This window comes from Aulonocara stuartgranti, assembly GCF_965226115.1.
Source record: "Aulonocara stuartgranti genome assembly, chromosome: 11".
Taxonomy (NCBI): domain Eukaryota; kingdom Metazoa; phylum Chordata; class Actinopteri; order Cichliformes; family Cichlidae; genus Aulonocara; species Aulonocara stuartgranti.
The window spans coordinates 37,369,623-37,379,431 of NC_138947.1; the positions used below are offsets into that span (position 1 = coordinate 37,369,623).

Sequence of the window (9,809 nt, forward strand, 5' to 3'; positions counted from 1 at the left end):
AAATGAAACAAAGCACAAATTCAAAGTTGTTTTTTTTCATTTTATTTTTTTATTTTTGTTTTTTAACTCAAAATGTCCTGTTGTAACTGGACTTTTTGAGTTAAGAAACAGAACAAATCCCAACAACACTTCCCTCATGGTGCTTTATATTGTAAAGTCAGACCCTACAATAATGCACAAAGACTCCAACCCCCTAGAGCAGGCACTTTGGCGACAGTGGGAAGGAAAAACTCACTTATAAAGAGAGAAACCTCCGGCAGACCCAGGCTCTGGGATGGGGTGGCCATCTGCCTCGGCCAGTTGGTGATGAGGGAAGGAAGTTGGGAAAAAAGAGTAGTTATTTTTAACCACTCTGGTTTCAAAATTACATTTAGAAAGCCCAATTGAAATGAATATTTGAAGCCAATTTAAGAGTTTTCTCACATAATCACATGCACGTGTTGGTTAGACTTTAGCGTGCACATGAGAAAGCCCTAAAGATGATGTTTTGGCTCCTCAATTTTGCATGTTTTTTGAAGCTGCTGACGATTGCTTCATCCATTACTGGGTTTCTTGACCACATTAAGAGTACTGGAGAATCCCACCTGTCATGGAGTTCATTGTATATTGTCAGGGCGAGTTCTCCAATGTTCTCCAAGGACATTTTGTACTTTTTTGACAAGATTTTGTTCCAGATCTTCTGGAAAAGCCTCTCTGCAATGAACTCGGATGCTACTGGATTCATTGTCATCGTCTCATTTCCTTCGCTGATGGCGTGCATTACCAGATCTTTGGTCACATTTTTTACAACTTCCTTGTACTCTTGCCTGTCTTTAGAGACACTGAGTACTCTTGCTGGTAATGCCAACAGGTGTTTGGTGAAGATTGAGACGGTAATATTGTCAAGCTGTTCCCTCAGATTAAAGATCAAAAGGTTTTCTTTGCAGTTGTGTGTTTTGCAAAGATCTTTGAGAATGGCCTTGCCCACTTTGAAAATGCTGTTGTGGGATAAATTCAAGTGTTTCTCCTCAACTTCAGGCCAGATTTTCTCAATCAGACGACGGCTGATGCAGTTAGGAGTGAGGCGCTCTGTGAAGATCTTGTATTTGGAGGAGACTTTTTCTTTGGCCAGTAAAACCACCAACTGAACAACCCAGTTGACGCGCACCTTTTTCTGCAGCTTCAGTGTCTTTTCCAAAGCTGATACTTTAGCCTGGTTGGTCTCATCTTTGAATACAAACTGCACTTCTTCTAACACTTGTTTTTCCTGTCCAGTTTGTTTCTTTGCGTCCTCTACCATTGTCTTCTCCTCTGACAGGACTTTCTTATTTTCTTCCTCCTCGACCTCCAGGTCGCCCAGTGTACTCTTTGGCAGAGTGCACACTAATTCTGGTTTTGCTTGTTGGTCACTCGTGTTTGACATTTAAGCTACGATGTTACAATGAGTCAGACATTCAAATGTGACTGAGGGTAGCAGAACAAAATCTCATCCAGTGAATCGCTCGTGACTATAAGAAACGCGCTGGTCCAGTGTGGGTTTCACCTGCAATTTATAGACCTGAGTTGACTGTGACGTCACGGCCTGGTTCTTTTGCCTTTCATCTTTGAATCAGGCCCCGCCCACAACAACGTTCCCTATTGGCTCTTTGAAAATAGGTAACGCCCATAAAGAACGGGCTGTCGGAGTTTCTGACGTCATGGCCCGATTCTCTCTCCTTTAATGTTTGAAACAGGCCCGAAAATACGGTGGCCCTGAGAGGCCAAACGGACTGCAACTTCAGAAAACACTTGCAAAAAGAAAAATGCTGCAAAAAGAAAAATGCTGCAGAAAGAAAAACGCTGCAAAAGCACGCACAGCACAACGGAAATAGGAAAGAAGACAACGGAAATGTTTCTGGGGAGACAATAACCGGACGGACCAGTTGCACGAACCAAAACATGCTAACAAGTGCACTGGGACTGGGAGACACTTCAAAGAAGTGGAGCGGCCAAAGAGTAAACTTTCAAAAGTAAGTTCTGAATATTATGTCACTTATTTATGTGCAAATGTTTAATAATGAGGAACATTAAAACTAGTGATGGACAGATGAAGCTTCATGAAGCACTGAAGCTTGGTTCACCCCAGCGCAAAGCTTCATGAAGCTTCATTTGCTGTAGCAGGACACCTACTGGACGTAAAAATATTAGTTGGCATGAATTTGAAGATCGGGCCTTTTGCACACAGCCTGTAAATGTCAACAACAAAAGGAGTGTGTAAAACATGTATATTGTAGTGATGCAGTATACTGTGTATATTTATACTGGCAGTATGGAAAATGATCATTTGGACATGCTTAAAGTGGAAATGATCATTTCCTGTGAGGTGAGGTGTGGTTGGGGTGTGGACAGCGGTTGTGCTTTTGTAACGTTGAGGTATGGACAGCTACACACTGAGGCTTTGAGCCTCAGTCCTGCCTGTTCACATTTTATTCTGTAAAAACTAAATTTTCACTGCTTTTATAACCTTTAGTGGGGAGAACATAGCTGGGATTTAATGATTTAACAAATCTTTTGAATCCTTTGTCCTCCACAATGCTAAATGGCTGGGAGTCCTCAATCACCAAATTCAAATTCAAATTTTATTTGTCACGTACACAGTCATACACAGTACGATATGCAGTGAAATGCTTAGACAACTGCTCGTGACCTAAAGAAAAAACAAAAAAGGAAAGGCTATGAATAAGATAGGAAATAAATATGAAAAATTAAAAAGGGTAAATTTAACTAGGAAGGAATAAAATATAAATTAAGGTTAAAAATGAAATAACTGTACAACACAAATTAGAATGAAGGGTAAATTTAACTGGGAAGAATAAGATACAATATATAAATTAAAGTTGAAAATAAAATAACTGTACAACAAAATACACAATATAGAACTATATAAGAATGTATGAAGAAATATAAATAAATATATACACAATAACAGCAGCTGTACAAGTATTAACTGGAAATGAAGAATATAATGTCCAGTGTTGTGCAATCCACATTATGTCTTGTGCAGTGCAAATATGCTTAAAGTGATTTAAGTAATGAAGTGAAAACAAAGTCCAGAAAGTCCAGTGTGTAAGAACTGTATGTGTGGGTCAGTACTGTGTGGTGGTGTGATTGAGAGACCGTATCGCCTGCGGGAAGAAGCTCCTCCTCAGTCTCTCTGTGTTGGTCTTCAGGGAGCTCGGAGCGGATGGTGCGCTCAGCTGACCGCACAACCCTCTGTAGAGCTCGTCTGTCCTGCATGGTGCTGTTCCCGAACCAGGTTAAGATGTTTCCTGCCAGGATGCTCTCTATGGTGCAGGAGTAAAAGTTCCTGAGCACCTTGGAGGGCAGTTGGAAGTCTCTCAAGCGTCTGAGGTGGTAGATTAGATTAGATTAGATTAGATAGAACTTTATTAATCCCTCGGGTGGGTTCCTCTGGGAAATTCGATTTCCAAAAAAGCACAGCACCGACAGAAGTTACAGAGTTACAGAATATTTTATAATATATATATATATATATATATATATATATATATATATATATATATATACACACACACACACACACACACACACACACATATATATATATAAATACAGAGACAATATAAATAAAATATACAAAGGGGATAAATAGAATAAATAGGAATAAAAAATAAAAATACAAGTGAATTGCACATTTCAAGTATTGAGTCTATTGCACTGTTGACTATTTACAAAAGTATTGCACAAGGTATTGCACAGTGAGGTGAAGAGGCACTACAGCTTAGTTGTTCCCCCCTCCTTTGTCCTGTTTCCCCTCCCTCTCCCCTCCAGAGAGGAGTTAAACAGTTTGATGGCGTGTGGGACAAAGGAGTTTTTAAGTCTGTTAGTTCTTGTCTTTGGGAGAAGCAACCTGTCACTGAACAGACTCTTCTGATTGTTTATGGCCGTGTGCAGAGGATGCCCAGCATTGTCCATAATGTCCAGCAGTTTCTTTAATGTCCTTTTCTCTGCCACTGTCACCAGAGTGTCCAGCTTCATGCCGACCACAGAGCTAGCCTTCCTGATCAGTTTCTCCAGCCTGGATGAGTCCTTCTTTGCTGTGCTGCTCCCCCAGCACACCACAGCATAGAAAAGTACTCCAGCAACCACCGACTGGTAAAACATCCTCAGGAGCTTCCTGCAGATGTTAAAAGACCTCAGCCTCCTGAGGAAGTACAGTCGGCTTTGGGCTTTTTTATACAGGTGCTCTGTGTTGCATGACCAGTCCAGTTTATTGTCCACCCACAGCCCGAGGTACTTGTACTTGTTGACCACCTCCACCTCCTCCCCCTCTATCTGAACCGGCAGTGGACCTTCTCTGGACCTCCCGAAGTCCACAACCAGTTCCTTAGTCTTTGAGGTGTTGAGTTACAGGTGGTTTGTGTGACTCCATGCGACAAAGTTCCTCACCAGACTTCTGTACTCCTCTTCCTGATCATCCCAGATACACCCCATGATGGCTGTGTCGTCTGCAAACTTCTGAATATGGCATAATTCAGAGTTGTAGCAGAAGTCAGAGGTGTACAGGGTGAAGAGAAGAGGGGACAGCACAGTTCCCTGTGGTGCTCCTGTGCTGCTGACCACAGTGTCAGACGTGATGTCCTTCAGCCTGACGTACTGTGGTCTGTCGGTGAGGTAGTCGGAGATCCAAGCGACCAGGCAGGGGTCCACCTCCATCCTGTTCAGAGACGCTGTCGGGCCTTTTTCACCACGGTGTTGATGTGACAGGACCATGACAGGTCCTGCGTGATGTGAACTCCGAGGTATTTGAAGCTGTCCACTCTCTCCACTGGGCACTCGTTGATGACAGGGGTCTGGTAGTTCCTCTCCTGCTTAGTGCTGAAGTCCACTATCAGCTCCTTTGTCTTACTGACGTTTAGAAGGAGGTTGTTCCTCTGGCACCAGTTCTCCAGATTCCTAATCTCCTTCAGGTAGGCCGTCTCGTTGTTATCAGAGATCAGGCCCACCACGACGGTGTCGTCAGCAAACTTGATGATGGTGGTGGAGCTGGTAGTGGCCACACAGTCATATGTGTACAAAGAGTACAGCAGGGGGCTCAGAACACACCCCTGGGGGGCTCCAGTGCTGAGAGTGGTGGAGGCTGAGACATGTCCGCCCATCCTTACTGCCTGTGGTCTGCCAGTTAGGAAGTTGGAGATCCACTGACACATAGATGAGCTGAGTCCCAGATGCTCCAGCTTGGTGGTGAGTGTGGAGGGAATTATGGTGTTAAATGCAGAGCTGTAGTCTATGAAGAGCATTTTAACATAATTCCCCCTTCTAGTGTCCAAGTGAGTGAGTGATGTGTGGAGGAGATGAGAGATGGCATCGTCTGTGGAACGATTTGGACGGTAAGCGAACTGTAGTGGGTCCAGTGTGTCTGGTAGTGAAGAAATGATGAAGTCTCTGACCAGGCGTTCAAAGCACTTCATCACTACTGAGGTGAGGGCTACAGGGCGATAGTCATTGAGAGAAGCAGGGTGGGGTTTCTTCGGGACAGGAACAATGATGGACTCTTTGAAGCATGTGGGGATCACCGACTGAGATAAAGAGATGTTGAATATCTCAGTGAACACAGGAGCTAGCTGGTATGCGCAGTCTCTTAGGATACGACCTGGGATGCCGTCTGGTCCTGCTGCTTTCCTGGTGTTCACTCTCCTGAAAGCTCTCCTTACTTCATGCTCGGAGATGACGAGCACGTTTCCGGTGCTGGCAGTATCTTCCTGTCTGCAGCTGTTAGCGCCGCTAGCACTAGCATTGTTGCTAACCAGGTCTTCATCTATTGGAGATTGTTCTCCTGAGGAAAGACAATAAAGACAAAGCACAAATATAAATATCACACACGTAACTTATAACAGTTGTATAATATTGTTATATCATTTAGTAACATTACTGCATCCTATATTATCATTGCATTTGATGGCTCACCTGGTCTTGCTCCACAATCGGTGTTCCTCTTATTCTCATGCAAAGCTCTGTAGTGCCTAAGCATGGATGAGGTGTTGTTGTTATATCCCAGCTCCCTGGCACATAGCAAACACTTCACCTTGTACAAAAGTCAAGACAGCTTAACATAAGTTTTATTGCACCATCAGTATCATGAAAATACATCTTCTGTGGAAATTTACATACCTTGTTGGGAGGAATAAGATCAAAATGTTCCCACACAGGGGAGGACAGCCTCCTCTTCTTAGCTGGCTCCATTCTCTCCTGACTTTCTCTCCTCACTCTCATAAACCTCCAAACGGTCTCCAAACTCTCTCTAACCGCAACTCTCCATCAAACACCCACATTTTGAATGAAGTCTGAGGGGTTTATATCGCTGTCATATCTCGCGGCAAAGTTCGAACCACTTCATGAACCAGTCACGTGGTACAGCCGGGCAGCGAGGCTTCGGACGTCATCATTTTCAGCTCCTCCCATAAATGAAGCAAGCCTCGATACGCGCTTCGCGGAAACGCCCCCTCCATTACTCGACACAAGCTTCGAAGCCTCGATACAGAACGTCCCATCACTAATTAAAACATTGCTGTTGGCCACATGCCGGCAAAGTTATGTGACATTAGCGGTGTTTGTACTTTCAGCATTTACTTTGTTTTAAAGCCTTTACTTTATACGCCGTTAGATAGTTGACTTTAATCTTACAGAGAATCTGATGATTTATGGATAATTAAAGTCAGTCATATATCCACAAACACAACAGGCTGAAAGTCAGTGATGCTGCTCGGTTTGCAGTCCTGAACATCACGGCACAAGCAGGATTCACTGCACTGTTAATGTGAGCTGTGTTATATTGCTGCCTCTGTTCGGTGGTGTCGAGCCAAACGCACTTTAACGTGTGTTTGAACGAGCTGACGGTTCACTCGTTAAGCTGAAAGAAAGATGCTTTAATCACAGCAGTCACACATGTGTCCACTGTACCATCTGGGACTCTTCTTGTTTACACTCGTAATAACACAAACACTAAATCCTGCTTCTCTGGTGCTGTTTTGTAGCAGTGTGTACACCTGAGACTGTCACCTGTCTGTCTGTCCTGCACTCGCTCTCTGTTTCTTTCTCTCTGATTGTGGAATAAAAGTATGAACATGTGTTTATAAGTTACACTTGTGTCTGAATCCTGCAGCTTATCACACATTTGATTTCCATGTGTGACGACTGCAAGTGTCCAGAGTGAGGACAGACTGAGGGACCCACTGCTGCACATCATCTGTGAGGCTTTGCAGCCCTGATGATCCACCAGGACAAACTCAGCAGTGTGTGAGGAAGAGGAGGAGGAAGAGCCAGCAGCAGCTGACAGATGGAGAGAATAGACAGACTGTTCCCTGTTTGTGAAGGACTGCTAGGAAAGTTTAACATAACTGTCTGTGCTGAATCAGTCTTATTAGGTAATGTTCAAATAATGTGATCATCCCAGTGTTTCCAGTGTGGGAGAAAGTACTCAGAGTACTCAGGGCCTTCAAGTTACACACTATGAAAGGCAGCAACAAGTTTAATGTTCAGAAACCTAAAGTCTGTATCAGCAGCAGAATGGAGCTAAAATAAATGTTGGTTTCAGTTCTATGAAGCTTTGAGTATTTTGGATCAGTAGCTGCTGTGTTTGTTGCATCATATTGCTGTAACTGTTTATATGCTTTATATATTCTGAGCTAAGTTGATCTATAGTGTTACATCATATTCTATAAGGATGTTATGTGTTTGTAGACTTTCTGCCCAGTTTGACCCATTTAGCAGAAGTCAGCCTGTTTAAGGCTCTGATATCTATTCTGTATGACTTACAGCAGTTATGACATGGTCTGATTTTCTCACCCAATAAAGGAATATTTCATATATCAGTCTGCTCTTCATTCTATCAGAAACAGTTATCACAGCTCCTACATTTTCCTTTTTACACATGTATGTAAGCATTGAGCCAAATTTAGTAATGCCAACATATTAAAAGAACAATATTTGTCTCTCATATATATAATACATCTATATATATACACTGTCACAGATACTTGTGTTTAAGTGAAGATTTAAGGTGACAGGAAATATAAATAACAGCAACTTGAATCTTTACTGAAGCTCAGTGTTTGGCACAGAGTTCAAGTTCACTGCTGTAATAACTAATAATGATTAATATAATATTGTCCATATTATATTTACATCACCACAGTGAGATGACTTTAGTCTCATGAGCAACATCAGCTAATTGTTATTTACTAGCTAATCTTAAATGAGTGTTCAGCACAGACATGAAGCCCAACAATCATGTTTACAGTCCTGTGGTCTCAGCCTCAGATACTCAGCTAATCACACAGAGCTCATGTAGAAACAAATGTACAAAAGATGTTCTCCTTCATTTCTGTCAAACAAAGCTGTATGAAACGTTTCCAGCTGTTAGTATCATGGTTGCTAGGCAACCTGGGCAGACCGTCCCATCTCACAAGCCTACAAGCCTCACACTTCCGGCCTCAGCGGTCTTTGAGTGCGGCCCTTGAGGACCTTTAAGGCTGCAGACCCTGAATTGGGAAACAGTGCCTGAATTGGGATACAGCCATACATACATGTTTTGGTTCGTGCAACTGGTCCGTCTGGTTATTGTCTCCCCAGAAACATTTCCGTTGTGCTGTGTGTGCTTTTGCAGCGTTTTTCTTTTTACAGCGTTTTTCTTTCTGCAGCATTTTTCTTTTTGCAGCATTTTTCTTTTTGCAAGTGTTTTCTGAAGTTGCAGTCCGTTTGGCCTCTCAGGGCCACCGTATTTTCGGGCCTGTTTCAAACATTAAAGGAGAGAGAATCGGGCCATGACGTCAGAAACTCCGACAGCCCGTTCTTTATGGGCGTTACCTATTTTCAAAGAGCCAATAGGGAACGTTGTTGTGGGCGGGGCCTGATTCAAAGATGAAAGGCAAAAGAACCAGGCCGTGACGTCACAGTCAACTCAGGTCTATAAATTGCAGGTGAAACCCACACTGGACCAGCGCGTTTCTTATAGTCACGAGCGATTCACTGGATGAGATTTTGTTCTGCTACCCTCAGTCACATTTGAATGTCTGACTCATTGTAACATCGTAGCTTAAATGTCAAACACGAGTGACCAACAAGCAAAACCAGAATTAGTGTGCACTCTGCCAAAGAGTACACTGGGCGACCTGGAGGTCGAGGAGGAAGAAAATAAGAAAGTCCTGTCAGAGGAGAAGACAATGGTAGAGGACGCAAAGAAACAAACTGGACAGGAAAAACAAGTGTTAGAAGAAGTGCAGTTTGTATTCAAAGATGAGACCAACCAGGCTAAAGTATCAGCTTTGGAAAAGACACTGAAGCTGCAGAAAAAGGTGCGCGTCAACTGGGTTGTTCAGTTGGTGGTTTTACTGGCCAAAGAAAAAGTCTCCTCCAAATACAAGATCTTCACAGAGCGCCTCACTCCTAACTGCATCAGCCATCGTCTGATTGAGAAAATCTGGCCTGAAGTTGAGGAGAAACACTTGAATTTATCCCACAACAGCATTTTCAAAGTGGGCAAGGCCATTCTCAAAGATCTTTGCAAAACACACAACTGCAAAGAAAACCTTTTGATCTTTAATCTGAGGGAACAGCTTGACAATATTACCGTCTCAATCTTCACCAAACACCTGTTGGCATTACCAGCAAGAGTATTCAGTGTCTCTAAAGACAGGCAAGAGTACAAGGAAGTTGTAAAAAATGTGACCAAAGATCTGGTAATGCACGCCATCAGCGAAGGAAATGAGACGATGACAATGAATCCAGTAGCATCCGAGTTCATTGCAGAGAGGCTTTTCCAGAAGATCTGG

General features: G+C 43.0%; 1 long non-coding RNA gene across 1 annotated transcript; it reads left to right on the forward strand.

The window, feature by feature from the left end:
* The first annotated feature begins 1,907 nt into the window (after nucleotides 1-1,907).
* Nucleotides 1,908-7,845, forward strand: LOC309716459. Its single transcript, XR_014279442.1, has 2 exons — nucleotides 1,908-1,988; nucleotides 7,142-7,845. It is a non-coding gene; the product is annotated as an uncharacterized lncRNA (long non-coding RNA).
* The last annotated feature ends 1,964 nt before the right edge of the window (nucleotides 7,846-9,809 follow it).